Genomic DNA, 16,560 nt, shown 5'->3' with positions numbered 1-16,560 from the left:
TCAAATTACTATTACTGTGGTTACTGATAATGTTTAGAGCCAGATCAAATAAGTCAACAGTTTATTTAAGCCCCCACTATGTGAAAGGCACTGGATTTGGCATTTCCAGACTCTTAGGAATTTAAACTGAGTTGAGGTGTTACTATATAAACTCATGAAATGTAAAATGACAAAAAAAAAAAAAAAATGCCCATTGTTGTTGAGTCAATTCCAACTCATGGCGCCCCCTTATGTTTCAGAGTAGAGCTGTGCTCTGTAGAGTTTTCAATGGTTGTGATCTTACTGAAGCAGATCGCCAGGCTTTCTTTCACGGTGCTGATGGGTGAATTTGAACCGCCAACCTTTCAGTTAGTAGCAAAGCACAAACCATTTGTACCAACCTTAACCCATTGCCATCGAGTCGATTCCGACTCTTAGCCAACTACGGAACCCATAATATGACAATAAACCCAAAAACCAAACCAAACTCGTTGCCATCTAGTTGATTCTGACTCACAGCAACTCTATAGAACAGAGTAGAATTGCCCTATAGGGTTTCCAAGGCTGTAAATCTTTACAGAAGCGGACTGCCACATCTTGGTCCTGAGGAGAGGCTTACGGGTTCCAACTGTTGACCTTTCGATTAACAGCTGAGTGCTTAACCACTGTTTGCCCCGGAGCGCCTTAAAATGACAATACATGATTAAAATAATGATTCAGGTAAATAATGGAAAACTAATCGTGAGAGTTATTTATTTAAAAAAATTTCAAAATAAGCGTTTATCGAGCAAGAGCAGTAGGATTGGAAGATTGGAGTTGAGGAAGAGGAAGTAACAGAAATAACATGTTTTCTGTTTGCAAAGGAGTTTATAGTCTGGGAAGGGAAAAAAAGGCAGATACAAATGATATGAGAGAGTGAAGACTGAGTGTGAAGCCCCCAGCCTCAGGACCTCTAATCAGAGCATTGGTGTCAGGGACATGTGACGGGGCTGCCAGTTCTCCACCCAGTCTCCACTTTCTTCTTCTTCCTTACTAATACACTCTTGGCTTTGTTGGAGGTTGGAAATTGGCCCAGCTAAAAACACTACATTTTCCAGCCCCATTTGAAGATAGGGGTAGCCATGTGATGTGGCTCTGGACAATGAGATGTAAGCAGAAGTAGCTGGGTTGAGCTTCCCAGAAAGTTCCTTAAAAAGTGGGCACATTCAGCTGGTGTGCACACCAGAGCTTGTGGCTCTTCCTCCTGCCTGGATGGTGGGCATGATGGCAGTGACTCCAGCAATCATCTTGTGAGCACGAGTTCAAAAGTCACATCCTCCAGGAGCAGACGAGAAAGCCAGAGTGAACAGGGGACCTAGAGGGCATCATGGAAATAATGGACTGCTCTGAATCTCCAACCTTTGATCTTATTATATGCGCGAGAAATGAACTCCTCTTTTGAGTAAATCACAGACCGTATTTTGTGCTATGCAGCCCGCTCAATTCCTGAATGACACTGATCCTATTAGTGCACGTGTCAAGGCTTCTTGAGATCCACGGCCAATGGCAGGGAGAGTGTTCGAGGATTTTACTGAGGTCCAGGGCCAGAAAGTCCCATGAGATAGAGCCACTCTTAAGCTGTATCCCAGCAGGGTGAGGGTGGTGAAGCATCCTTCCCCTTCTGAGGACAAACACACACACAGTAATTGTTCTAAGAACCCCAAAGAGGAAGATAACAAAGAAATACCACAAGGAGCAGCATTTAAGAGAAGTGGCTATTTAGGCTCTGGACTGGTGCCAGCCTGCAGTGGCTTAACTAGGGGCGTTTGGGGGACAGGGAGTATGGACCTCAGCAGGTGACACCAAAATGACTGTCTATGGCATTTTTGTGCAGTGTTTCGGCAGAAATTTATTATTTTTATAATAAGTCCCCGTAATTATTTATGACAACAAAAACTTCTTTATGTAAGCTTGGCTTACATGTATCAATATACTTACCAGGCTAAAAACTCTGTGCTAACTTTTTGAACCTTCTAATGTGCTCTGGTCAGAGCTGGCGTTATTATCCAATTACAATGACCCTTCGAATCACATGGTTTCGTCTGCACAAAAGCACGCGCTGTTGTTTTTATTGCTGCCTGTATTTTTACAGTCTCCGATTTTGTCAAATTTTCTGGTGTTTTAGCTACAGTGTTGTGGTAATTAGTATTTGTGAACCTATGCCAATAACTTTTTTGAGAATGAAGTAGTAATGAAAAGAAAAGGAGTGATACACAGGAATTACAGTTTACTGGTAACATTAGCAATAAAAACATTTTACTAAGGACTCTGTAGGGTCTGGTACAGGAGGAGGTCTGGGTGGGTGGGGGTGACCCATGAGTTACCACACTGGGTAACACTAACCCTATTGTCACCACTGCCAGCCTACCCTACCTCATGTCTTCTAGAGTGTACGTGATGTGAGGGCGGAAATCAATTGGCAAAATAGATTGATATTTAGCTGATTTTTTTTTCTTTTAAAAAAATTTTTATTGTGGTGAAATATGCATAACAAAAGATTTGCCATTTCAATCATTTTTATGTGTAAAATTCGGTGACATTAATTATATTCACCATGTTGTGCAATAGTCACCACTACCCGTTTCCAGATTTTTTCATCACCCTTAAAAACTCTGTACCCCTTAAGCAATATCTCCCCTTCCCACTCACCCCTAAGAAAACCAAACCAAACCCATCGTCCTACTCATAGTGTGCCCCTAGTAACCACTAATAAATGTTGGTCTCTATGCGTTTACCTGTTCTAGACATTTCATGTAAGTGGCTCATGCAATATTTGCCCTTTTGTGTCCGAAGTAAATTTTTTTTTAACATAATCCTTTAAATGATCTTATCTTTCGGTCTTTCACCTTGGAGAATGAGCCGTCAAGCTTACTGCCCCAGGGAAGGAGAGGGAAGGCAGTCATCCTAGTGACTCAAAACGGACTTTTTTGTCCTCACTTTTCAGAGAATGGTACGAAAGGCAGACTTTGTGGGAACAGAGGGATTGCGAACTTAGATCCTCCTTTCACACATTAAGTTAGGGCTGGTGGATTAAACAACAGAGGACTCAGTAATGACAAAGAGGAAGTGGAGGGCCACCCCTTCCAGGCCCAGGCGTTGTGGAGGAATGTGAGGGTGGCAGGGGTGAGATGCGTGTGGCCTTAACCCTTGGGGGAAGGAAGCTTGTTGGTCTGGTTGAAGGCAATGCTAAATGCAGAGGGGCCTTGCTTCACCTCATGGGGGTGGAGGAGATCACCTTGAGGTCCTCCCCTGCACCACCAGTGAGTGGCCACATCAGAGCAAAGATGGAGGTACAGTGAGGTTAGATACTCAGCTGCCCTGAGTGTCTGTGCAGTGTGGATGGGGTCTAGATATGGCCATGTGAACCCAAGAGGGGCTGGAAGTTAGCTGTGGGTGTGACTGGGACGTTTTCCAGAGGGGTTGGTTGCAGCAGTAGGGGTCAAGTGCCCTATAGCTGAGGTGCAAGGGCCAACCAGCTGTGCTGAGCATCAGATGAGAGTCACTGGCAGGCCTTAGGAGGTCCTGGCTAAGGGGAGACCTTTGCCCAAGAGAAGGAGAGCAGAGCTGGATGGAGTCTGCAGCTAAACACGTCAGCTTTGAAAGCCAGAGGGACAGCCACAACCAAGCGCACAAGACACTTTAATCTGGAGACTGGAGGACCCTGAGGAGGACAAGACCCTGTACCAGTCAGCTTTTGCTAGATAAGGCTGCAGTAACAAATGGCCCCCATATCTCCACGTCTTAAAACATAGCAGTTTATTTTCTCATTCATGTTACCTGTTGGTGACATTCTGGGACCCAAAGTGAAGCAGCAGCCCCAATCTGGGACATGCCCTTCTCAGGGCAGGGGAAAAGACTGAGACAGCTGTCAGAAATTGTCAATGGCTCCTCATGCATCTGCTGGGACGTGGTATATGTCATTTGCACTCATATGCCAGTGGCCAAGGCAAGTTGTGTGGTGGCCATACCAATGGGGTGGGGAAGGATAGTCCTCCCATAAAAGTCCCTGCAAGTCACACTGCTCTGAGCAGGGATCTATGACCCTCTTTTAGGAACGGAGCGTGAGCAATTGAGAATAAAACACAATCTACAATTAAACTACAGTGAAACCTGGAAGAGCAGGAACTCAACAGGACTGCCTTGTTTTTCCAGGTCTTGCAAGATTTCCGCCTTTGACAGGGTGCAGTCTTACCACTTTTCTATTGCTCATTTTGGTGGAAAATATTTGGATTTTTCTTCTCTAACAGGTGTCCGCCTTACACAGTTTCAGGCTTTTGCAACTTTTGCTGTATATGCCTCTTCTGTTTCCATGTGAGTTCATATCAGTAGCCCGTCCCCCATCCTTGAATACCCAGACACCTTGGAGAAGAGTAAAGGTCCCTGGGTGGCACGTTGTACTTGGTTACTAACTGAAAGGTTGGTGGTTCAAATCTATGCAGCAGTGCCACAGAAGGAAGTCCTGGTGATCTGTTTCCATAAAGATTATGGCCAAGAAAACCCTATGAGCAGTTCTACTCTGTAACACACAGGGTTGCCACGGATCGGAATTGACTCAATGGCAATGGGTTTGGCTTTTGGGGGGTTGGGAAAGAGGAGTGGGAGTTGAAGGATGAGGATTTACCTGCAGAGACTGAGTTCCTGAAAGCACACATTGGATCACTGATTCAGACTGCGTGTGTGGGGCTGGACTAATTGTGGGGAGACGTGCTTGTAAAGACAGGTCATTGATGAAAAAAGAAGCTGGTGTGGTAACTCTGGTTCTCTGCTACAACTCTGGAAGTACAAGACAAAGAGCCGCCTAGTGGGGTTTCTCCTCTGCCTCCCCGCATAGACTGAGGGGCTTCGCCTACCCTTGCTGCAATGTCTCCTGTCGCTCCCAACTCCTCCCCCCTAAAACCCACTGCCAATGAATCAGTTCCAGACTCATAGCGACCCTATCGGACGGGGTAGAACTGCCCCATAGAGTTTCCAAGACTGTAATCTTTACGGAAGCAGACTGCCACCTCTTTCTGCCATGGAGCAGCTGGTTGGGTTTGAACTGCCGACCTTTCAGTTAGCAGCTGAGCCCTTAACCACTAGCCACCAGGGCTCCTTCCCTTCTCCCCAGGGAATGTAAACATAGCCATTCATGGACTTCTTTTGCTGCGGGAGGCATTTTCCCAAAGCTGACAGAATCAACCTGTTCTTCACCTCAAACCTGTTTTTAAAAGGCCTTCCCTGTTTTTTTTTTTTTTCCTTTAATTACAGAACATTTTTATAACATACTTTGAACAGAATAAACAGAACCTAGCAAAACAGTTATTAAAGAGCTATAAAATGGTTTGCTCACCCTTGCCCTCTTTTATTTCTTCCTCATTCAGATATGTTGGGCTTGGTGGTGGCTGAACTGTCTGCAGCCAGGCTTGTGGGGAGTTAGTTGTGAAAGGAACAAGGGTGGATTGCTGAGAGGGTGGCTAACAAGGTGAGTGGCGTCCATTCTTGGGTGTAGAGACGCTGCGATGCCTCACCCCCATCTCTGTGGGCAAACTCTTGCCCACCCAAGTTTTGTGAATTTATAACCTGGACAGGATTCAGAGTTCTCTGGCTCTGGGGGCTATGAGGCTGGGCTAATTTTACAACAAGGGCAGGTGGCCATCAAGCTAAATGGATGTGAGGGGAGTGGGAAGATCTTTTTCCCCATCATTTCAGTCCCAAAATGTCATCCCCACCTCTCTTTCACACCACACACACACCAGTTGCCATTGAGTCGATTCTGACTCATGGCAACCCCATGCGTCAGAGAAGAACTGTGCTCCACAGGGTTTTCAGTGGCTGATTTTTCAGAGTAGATGGAAGGGTTTTCTTCCGAAGTGTCTCTGGGTGGACTCGAACCACCAACCTTTCATATAGCAGCTGAGTGTGTTAACCATTTGCACTTCTCAGGGACTCCACCTCTCTTTCAAGGTGCTCGATAATCTGCCGCTGGAGCCCTGAGCCGTTGGGTCTAGCATTGACAGTGTTCAAGGCTCCTCCATGTTAAGCTTGAAGGCTCAGTATAATGAGTCTCCTCGTGGCTGCCAGAGCCAAACGGCAGGAAGACACTGGGGACTTTGGAGAAGCAGGGAGAGGTGCTTGGAGGTGGGAAAGGGGTGAAGAAAGGGATGTGGAGGGTGACCCAGGTGGGAAACCAACTCTTCTAACTGCTGCCTTTGTCTCTAGTTGGCCTTGGCCAAGCCAACAGTGGCAGCTTTAGAAAAGGGTGCAGCCCAGTAAGGACGCATGGATGAGTTAATCTGGCTTGTGCGTCTCCTGGATCGAGGGCAGGCCAGGGAGCATGTAGGGATGAGCTGTATCTCCTTCCTCCCATCCTGGGCCCTGGGGAAGATCGAGGTCTGAGTGGTCACACACCCCACTCCCTAGACCAGTGTCCTTGTGGTTGAGGTTATCAGGGAGGAGGGCCCTGGTCAGCGTGCCAGCCCCAGGGAACACTCCCTACCCTAGCCGAGGCCTGGGCATCTCTGCATGGGGTCTGAGTGGGTAAGTGGGGGTGGGGGTAGCTGGAGGAGGAGCGCTCGTCCCTGTTCTCAGTCTGGTCCATTCTCAGCACCCTACAGTGCAGGACTGAGGGGGAAAGCTTCCAGGGCCTGGAGACTCCATTTTTGAGCATCTCCTTGTGAGATGCTTCATGTGGTTTTTATTAAGGTAGGCACTTGGACACCTTCTGTTGTAACTTACCCTCTGGAATCTTTCTGAGCCCCGGGTGGCTGAAAAACTCATTTATTCTGAGGAGCTCATGGCTGATAATGTTTAGAAGTGTATCCTTGCCCAGGAGCATCTGCGCTTTAACAAAGAGAAAAGACTCCCCTGAAGCTGATTGTCAATGGGAAGGAGGAGAGGGAGATAATTTGGCACAGGAGCCTTTCTGCCTACTCTCATCAGGAAGATAATGCTAGTCAGCACTCATATTGGTAGAACATGTTAGAATTTACAACGCCTTTTCACATATGGTAACTTATTTGATCCCCTCCCCCGTCAATTGATAGAGGCAGGCAAGATAAAGACTATTATCAATACTTTAAATGAAGAAACCAAGGCCCAGCGAGAACAAGGGATGTGTCCAAGGTCACACAGCCAGATGGTAGCAGACCTGGGACAGGGACTCACAAACTCTATTTTTTTTTTTAAATAAAATAAAATTTTATTTTAATGTAAACTGAAAAAAAAATTTTTAATGGTTTTTTGGTGAAACTTTACACAGGAAATTAGGTTCTTATTTAACAATTTCTATACATATTATTCAGTGACATTGGTTACATTTTTCACAATATATCAGCATTCTCAGGATTTCCATTCTGGTTGCTGTGTTTTCATTAATCTAGCTTCCCTGTCCCCACTTGCCTTCTCATTTTGGTCTAGGGTAAATGTTTACCATTTGGTTTCATTTAGATGATTATTTTGAGGTGCACTGTACTCATGGGTGATATTATTTATTCTGTGGGTCAATGTGTCATTTGGCTGAAAGGTGACTTCTGGGAGTGGTTTGACTTCTAAGTTTAAAGAGTATCTCAGGGCAATAGTCTTGGGGTTTCATCTAATCTCTATTGGTCCAGTAAGTCAGACCTTTTTTTTTAGGAATTTGAGTTTTGTTCTACATTTTTCTCCCATTCTATCTGGGACCATCTACTGAGTCTCTGGTCAGAATGGTCACTATTAGTAGCAGGCAGCATCTAGTTCTTCCAGTCTCAAGGTAGGTGAGACCATTGTTCATGTAGACTCTCGGTTCTGTAGGCTAGTTTCTTCTTTGAGTCTTTGGTTTCCTTCTTTCTCTCTTTTGCTCTGGACCAGTAGAGACCAATAGTTATATCTTAGATGGCTGCTTGCAAGCTTTTAAGACCCCAGATGCTACTCACCAAACTAGGATATAGAACATTGTCTTTAAGGACTATATTGTGCCAATTGACCGAATTGCCTCACGAGACTATGGTCTGATGCCCTCAAACCTAGTAGACCAATCCCATGAGGTATTTGGTTGTGTCTAGGAAGTATCCAAAAGTGTGCCCCCATGTGCTTTATTTCATATTTGAAAATATATGTAGCGTACATAAACATGTATATACGTATGTCTATGGTTACATGTATATGTGCACATCCATATATTCATATATGCCTTCCTGTACATATTTATGCATACATATATATCTATGTAACCAAACACATATTTTTTAGTTGTTATTACTGTTGTTGTAAAAGTGTATATCCCCCAATGACTATATATATATATATATATTTTTTTTTTACAAATTTCCACATAACGTGTTCATTACATTATCGAACTCTTTTCTTCTGACCCTAAGCTAGATCTCTCCCATGATATTGGTCTGCAGAAGCTTAGCCTGGGCACATGGGCAGGGGAAAGGGCACAGCCCAGAGGGACACTTGGAGGTGGTGGATAGGTGGGGGATTTGGAATCAGAGGACCTGCTTTAGGATCTTTACCTTACCAGTTTCTTATAAGTTACTTAATGCTTCAGAGCCTCAGTTGCTCACCAGTAAAATGGGGATAATAACTAACCCCTTCTGCCCTCACCCGGCAGGGTTACTATGAGGATCAAAATGAGATAATGTGATTGAAAAATAGTTACAAACTGCAAAATGCTTTCCACATGCGATATTCCAGGAAGTAAGGGCCGGACTCTGCACACTGTTCACACCCTTCCTTTGGGGGAACAGCAGACTCAGAAATAGCCTGCAGTTCTGTCCTCCCTGTTTCCCCCGGGATTAGTGCTGAATGTTTTCTTCTTGAAAAACAAAAAATCAAAGCAGTTGCAGAAAAACCAACAGTTTATTTCTGCTTCCCCTCAGCTGCCCTCTCGTTCTCCGAGGCCAAGAGGAGAGGATGTCTTTGGAGGCCTGGATTTGGCCGGGGCCTTCCAGAGCCCACACCACCCTGCGTGGGTCCCAGGAGAGGGCTGGGAGGTGTTTTCCTCTGTCGAGCTGACCACAAAGAGCAGAGGCCATCATTAGTGTCTCTCTGAGGCGTAGGGCTCTGATGTTCCTGAGATGGGGCAGAGAGGAGAGGAGCCCAGCTATTTAAGCCCAGGCCATCCCCACCTGAGAACACCAAGGAACAGCCCCGGACATGTCCAGAGAAGTGTACCCTATCTTCTTAGCCAGAAATAATTATTCATTTTGACTTATACCTTTCTGGCCATATTTGCATGATGGAGCTCAGAATCTTATGAGTCTCTTTTTTCCCTCTAATGATCAGCAGATGAGTTTTCAGGGTGTGTCTATCTTTGTCTAGAAACAGGGAAAGACCAATTTCAGAGGAGAAACTAAGCCAACTGTGTGCATGTTGTGTGGCTCACCCAGATGATCCCAGATGATCCCACTCTGGCCCCTGTGCTGGTGCGGTGGAGGCTGCCGATCCACCTCCCCACTCGGAGTCCAGGCCTTCACTTGAGAGCGTTAGGTGGACCCACCAGTTCAGCTGTGTTTTCTCAATCTTGTCTGAAGGGAATCAAGGGATTTGTTGAGAAGAACCTAAACTACATTACAGAATGAATTATATATGGTATTGTAAATGGGGCAGTAGTGGTTCAGTGGTACAATGCTTGCCTTCCATGCAGGAGACCCAGGTTCAACTCCTGGCCAATGCACCTCGTGTGCAGCCACCACCTATCTGTCAGTGGAGGCTTGTGTGTTGCTACGATGCTGAACAGGTTTCACCAGAGCTTCCAGACAGACTAGGAAGGAAGGCTTGGTGATCTACTTCTGAAACTCTGCCCGAGAAAACCCTATGACATAGCAGTCTGATCTGCAACCAATCATGGGGATGGTACTGGACCAGGCAGTGTTTTGTTCCATTTTGCATGGCGCCACCATGAGTTAGGGACCAACTCTACACAGCTAACAGCAACAACAACCACACAGTATTTTAAACAGTTAGGTATAAATACATCCAAACAATCTCAGACCATATAAGCCATGTGTCGGGCATTAATTACCGATTCTTCCTCAATGAGAAAGGCTAAAAGGAAAGTTCCAGTCCATATTCTTACCCAGGTTTCATTTTCTGCCAGTACTCAGGTTCTGCCCTTTCCCTGGCCCTCCTCATGTCGCAAACCACTTCGAGTCCCATGTGGTTCTATGCCAACTGCTCCCTTTCGTTTAAGAGGAATCAGCCTGGGAACTCTCAGTTTCTCTGTCAGCAATTTCCAAGCTTAGCCTTTAGAATGCAGAGTTCAGCAGGCATGTTGTCATAGCTCTACTTCTTTGCTATTTGCTACACCACAGGCTCGTCTGGAGACTGGGAACAGTGGGTGGGGTTCTCAGCCAGTGCACATTATGTTAAATAAGTCTGCTGTGCCAAGAGCCTTCTTTCTGCCACCACTGTGATAGGTGTGGTTCTACCTTGAGTTTTGATAGGAAAGGCACAACTTCTGAGATGAATAGTATATCAAAGAGTTTCCCTCTATTTTATGATAAAAACATTCCAAAATGAATTACTCTAGGGCCATTCACTACCAGCTATCTACATATACACTATCTAGACAAACCCACAATATGCAGACACATAAAGGCCAGGTATGAGGAGAAATGAGAAGAAACAGATTTCTCACTTAGTATGTGTTACAAGGGCTGGGTAGAGGGACATGAGGGAGATTCCATAAGGGTGGAGCATGAAGTTAGATTCTGTTTGAAGTCTTGGTAGTTTATTAGTGGATGGAGACCAGCGGATGGCAAACATACCACCTGCCTGGTGGGGCAGGGAGAGGAATCCACTTAGGCAGAACCCAGGATTCAATCTATTCAGTTCATTGGACAAATATTTATTGATCACTTTCTGCACACCAGACACTCTCTTCAGTACTGAGGATAGGGCAATGAACAACACAGACAAAAATCACTGCTCTCATGGGGCTAAATTTCTGGAGCTATGTTGTGACTCCGTTGATTTAACCATGGAGTTTAGGTTTCAAGCTCCTAGCCTCATCACTGTGGTTGGTTATAAGTGGTTCAAGTGGGATCTTCCCTTCCCTACCTCATTCTTTCCACCCTCCTCTACACAACCCTGGAGTTATTATCTAGCTCCTCAGTGGTCAGATTCAATACCCTCCGTGGGCAAGACCCCAAGTTCTGGTGACCACTACCCTAGGGCTCCCAAGTATATGGTGACCATTTCTTAGGAGTTTCTTTGGGCCTTCTGAAGAGGAGATCTCTGAATCTGAAGGGAGACTGACTGCATGCTGACAAGCAAATTCAAAGATAAAATCTTAAAAGCAGGCAAAGAAAAAAGACACAGAAGCCTGTCTGACAACTGACTTCTCAATCAAAACAATGGAATCCAGAAGACAATGAAAGGACATCTTCAAAGCTCTGAAAGAAAGTAACTACCAACTATAATTCTACAGCAGTAAAACTATCCTTCATAAATAAAGGGGAAATAAAGATATTTTCAGAAAATCAGAATCAGAAAGTTCATCACCAGCTGATCTGCATCAAAATAAGTACTTAAGAGTGTTCTTTAGGCAGAATAAAAATGATCTCAAATGTAATCTGGGAGATGCAGGAAGGAATGAAGAACAATTGAAAGGGTAAATACGTGGGTAAATCTAAATTAATATTGACTACATATACAACAACAATGATATCTTGTGGGGGTTAAAATGTATTGTCATTGTTGTTATGTTGCTGAGTTGATTCTGACTCATGGTGACACGTGTTACAGAGTAGAACTGCTCCCTAGGATTTTTTTGGCTGAAATCTTTATGGAAGCAGATTGCTAGGTCTTTTCCTCTGCAGTGCCACTGGGTAGATTCGAACCACCAACCTTTCAGTTACCAGCATAGTGCAAACTGCTTGCACTCCCCAGGGAGAGTCAAAATATTTGACAATAATAGCATATGTTGGAGGATGGTTGGTAAACAGAGTTAAAACAGTTTAAGGTCCTTGCATTACTAGGAAGTGGTAAAAGTATTTACTTGTATCAGACTTTGATAAGTCAAAAGTGTAGATTGTAATCTCTGGAGTAATCACTAAAATAATAGCAAAAATACTGAAGTGTGTTGCTTGCAAAAGAGTGGGTCAAAATGGCATTTTAAAATGATTGAATCAATCTAAAAGAAGGCAAGAAAGGAGAGAAAAAGGATCATAGAAGAGGCAGGACAGATATAAAACAAATAAGATGGTAAATTTAAACTCAATGTAACAGTAATTACAATAAATATAAAAGGATTAAATACTCCACTTATGATACATAATTGTTAGCGAAATTAACAAAACAGAGCCTAACTTCATCCTACTTATAAGGGGCAGACCTTAAATATAAGTATGCAGAAAGATTAGGGGAAAATGATGAAATATAATGTAGAAAAGAAATCTGGGGTAGCTGCATTTATATTAAGTGAAATAGAACAAATAGAGCAATAGGCAAAGAACCATTACTAGAATTAGTTATACTTCATAAGAATTAAAGGTTCTATTAACCAGGAACATAAAACCATTCTAAAGCTGTAGGAATCTAATAATATTGCCTCAAAATAAATACAGCAAAAATGACAGAAGTAAAAGGAGAAATAGACAAATCCACAATTATTTCTGTGGCATGTTTTTATACACCTCTCTCAGTAACTAATAGATCAAGCAGAAAAAAAACCTAGGAGGGATACAGAAGACTTGAACAATGTGATTAACAAACTTGAAGTAATCGTTGTATACAGAACTTAGCTTCCAACAACTAACTGCAGAATATAAATTCTTTGCAAGTGCAGATGGAAACTTTGCAAAAATTTACCGTATGTAAGGCCACAAAGTGAATCTCAACAAATTTCCAAGGATTGAAATCAAACCACCAAGGATTGAACTGTGTACTCTGACCGCATTGTGAATAAGCTAAAAATCAGCAATAAAAACACAGAAAATCCTCAGATTTTTTTTTTTTTGATGTCCAAGGTTTTATTTATTTATTGTACTTTAGGTGAAGGTTTACAGAACAAATAGTTTCTCATTAAACAGTCAGTACACATATTGTTTTATGGCATTGGTTAACAACCCCATGACACGTCAACACTCTCCCTTCTTGACCTTTTTTTTTTTGGTGAAAATATACATAGCCAAAGATACATCATTTCAAAAATTTCTACATGCACAATTCAGTGACATCGATTACGTTCTTCCAGTTGTGCTGCTATTCTCACTTTAGATGAAGGTTTACAGAACAAAATAGTTTCTAATTAAATAGTTAGTACACATGTTGCCTTATGACAATGGTTAACAATCTCACTACACATCAACACTGTCCTTACTCAACCTTGGGTTCCCTATCACCAGCTTTCCTGTCCCCTTCTGCCTTCTAGTCCTTGTCCCTGGACTGCTGTGACTCATTAGTCTGGTTTTGTTTTATAGGGCCGGGAAATCCTCAAATTTTTGAAAATTAAGAAACATTTTTCAAAACAAATGATGGTCAAAAAAGGAATCACAATAAAAATTAGAAAATATCTTGAACTGAAGGATGATGAAACTACTACATGGCAAAACACATAGAACGTAGTTAAAGCCAGACTTAGAAGGAAATTTATAGCCTTAAGTGTTTATCTTAGAAAAGAAGAAAGACTGAAATACCAATGATTTTAAAATTCAATTCAAGAAGTTAACAAAATAAAAGCCAACTAAACCCAAAGAAAGTAGGATGGTAGAAATAATAAAGATGAGAGCAGAACTTAATGAAATAGAAAACAAACAAACAATGGAGAGGAACCACAAAGCAAATAGTTGGTTCTTTGTAATGACCATAAAATCAATCGACAAGCTCCTGAGATTAATCAAGAGAAAGAGAGAGAGAGAGGAGAGGCATAAATAACTGATATCAGCAATGAAAAAGAAGACATTAACACAGATCTTACAGTCACCAAAAAGATAATGAAAGGATATTATGAATAACTGTATGTCAACACATTTGGAAACTCGGATGAAATGGACAAATTCCTGAAAAACACAACTTACCAAATTTGACACAAGTAGAAAATTGGAACTTACAACTTTTAAAGAAATTGAATCCTTACTTAATATCCTTCCCATAAAATAAACTCTAGGCCCAGAGGGCTTCACTGGGGAAGTCCACCAAACATTAAAGGAAGAAATAACAGCAATATTATACAATATCTTCCAGAGAATAGAAAGAGGAAATGCTTCTCAACATGTTTTATCAGACTAACAAGACTTTGATACCTGGCAATGACATTACAAGAAAGAAAAATTACAAGACACTTTCTCTCACAAACAGAGATGTAAAATTCCCTAATAAAATATAAGCAAACCAAACCCAGTGATATACAAAAAAGATATTAAATCATGACCCATTTGGGTTTATTATAGAAATACAAGTTTGGTTTAATATTCGAAAATCAATTTAATTTACCACATTAACAGAACAAAGGAGAAAAAGCATAAAATCATCCCAATTGGTGTAGGAACATTATTTGATAAAGTTTAAAATGCATTAATGATAAAAACTTTTAGCAAACTAAGAACAGAAAAGAACTTTCTTAATCTGATAAAAGGAAACTTAAGAAAGAAAGAAAAAAAAAAAACATAGCAAAAGTCATACTTATGATGAAAGGTTGAAAATTTTTCCTCTGGAATCCAGGAGACAATGACACCTTCCATCCCCACTTCCATTCAATATCTTTATGGAGAAAATATTGCAGCAAGACAAGCAAAATAAATAAATAGGTACCAGCACAGAAAAGAAACAAGAAATGTCATATTTTGCATAAAACATTGTTTTGTATATAGAAGATCCAAAAGTGAATCTACAGATAAATTATTACAATTAGTAAGTGAATTTAGTGAAATTGCTGGATACAAGACCAATATACAAAAATTTAATGTATTTCTATATTCCAGAAAAAACAGAAAATGAAATTAAGAAGACTATACCATGCACAATAGTATACAAAACATGGAAGATTGCTGTTGTTGTTGGTTGCCATGGAGTCAACTCTGATTCATGGGAACTTTATGTATAACAGAATGAAACATTGCCCAGTCCTGAGCCATCTTCATGATCACTGGTATGTTTGCATCTTCCAGCACTATAGTGTACAATGTTCTGTGATCCATAAAGTATTCATTGGCTGATTTTCAGAAGTAGATCACCAGGCCTTTCTTCTTAGTCTGTCTTAGTCTGGAAGCTCTACTGAAATCTGTCCACCATGGTGACCCTGCTGGTATTTGAAATACCCATAGCAGAGCTTCCAGCATCACTGCAACACGCAAGCCACCACAGCATGACAAACTAAGAGATGGGGAGTGGGAAACATGGAATAGCTAGGAATAAATCTAATGAAGGATGTGCAAGTCTTCTACATAAAAAAGCTATGAAGCATTATTGAGAGAGAATAAAGAAGGCCCAAATTAATGAAAAGAAATGCCATGTTCATGGGTGGAAAGATTCAATATTTAAAATATGTCATTTCTCCCCAAATTGTTCTATGAAGTCAATACAATCTTAATAAAAAATTCCAGTAAGTCTTGGTGTGTGTTTATGTGTATGTGGAAATAGACAAATAGATTCTAAAGCATATATGGAAATGCAAAGGGCCAAGCAGAGTCAAGAAAACCTTAGAAGAACTAAGTGGGAGGACGTACTCTACTGGATATCAAGATGTATTATAAAGTTACAGTCTACAATAATTAAGATGGAGTGGTATTGGTTCAAGGACAAAAAAGAGGTGAGTGGAATAGAACAGAGGGTCCAGACAGATTCTTGCATATACAGACAGATGATTTAGGAAAAGGGGGAAACTGTGGGAAAGGAGCATCTTCTTAATAGATAATGCTGTATCCATATAAAAGCCAATTAAAAAAAAAGAATCTTGACCTCTATCTCTTACCATACTTAAAAACCAATTCCAGGGAGATTATAAACCTAAATGTGAAAGGTAAAACAATGAAGTTTCTAGAAAGTAATACACAAGAACATTTTCATGGCTTTAAAGCAGAGATAGGTTTCTTAAACTAGAAATAAAAAACACCAACCATAAAGAAACGGATCAATGAACTGGACTACATTAAACAAACACTATTAGAATAAAAAGGCAGGCTAGGAATGGGAGAAGATATTTACAATACATATAACTAATAAAGGGCTTGTTGTGTCCAGAATATTATAAGGAACTTGCCAAATAAAAAAGGAAGAAACAGACACCCCAATGGAAAAAGGGGCAAGAGGTTTGAACAAGCACTTTGCAAAAAAGGATATCTAAATTGTCATTAAATATATGAAAAGATACTCAACTACCTTAGTGGTCAGGGAATTGTAAGTTAAAACTACAATGAGCTACCTGTATATAATCACCAGAATGGCTGCAATTAGAAATTTGTGACTGGTGATACCAAGTGTTGGAGGGATATGATGCAATTAGAATTCTTACACATTGCTAGTGGGAGAGTGAATTGGTGCAATCCCTTTTTTTTTTTTTTTATTGTACTTCAGGTGAAGGCTTACAGAACAAATAGTTTCTCATGAAACAGAAGTACACATGTTGTTTTATGACATTGG

Source organism: Trichechus manatus, unplaced genomic scaffold, assembly GCF_000243295.1.
Source record: "Trichechus manatus latirostris isolate Lorelei unplaced genomic scaffold, TriManLat1.0 scaffold00005, whole genome shotgun sequence".
NCBI lineage: Eukaryota > Metazoa > Chordata > Mammalia > Sirenia > Trichechidae > Trichechus > Trichechus manatus.
This window is presented reverse-complemented; position numbering follows the sequence as displayed.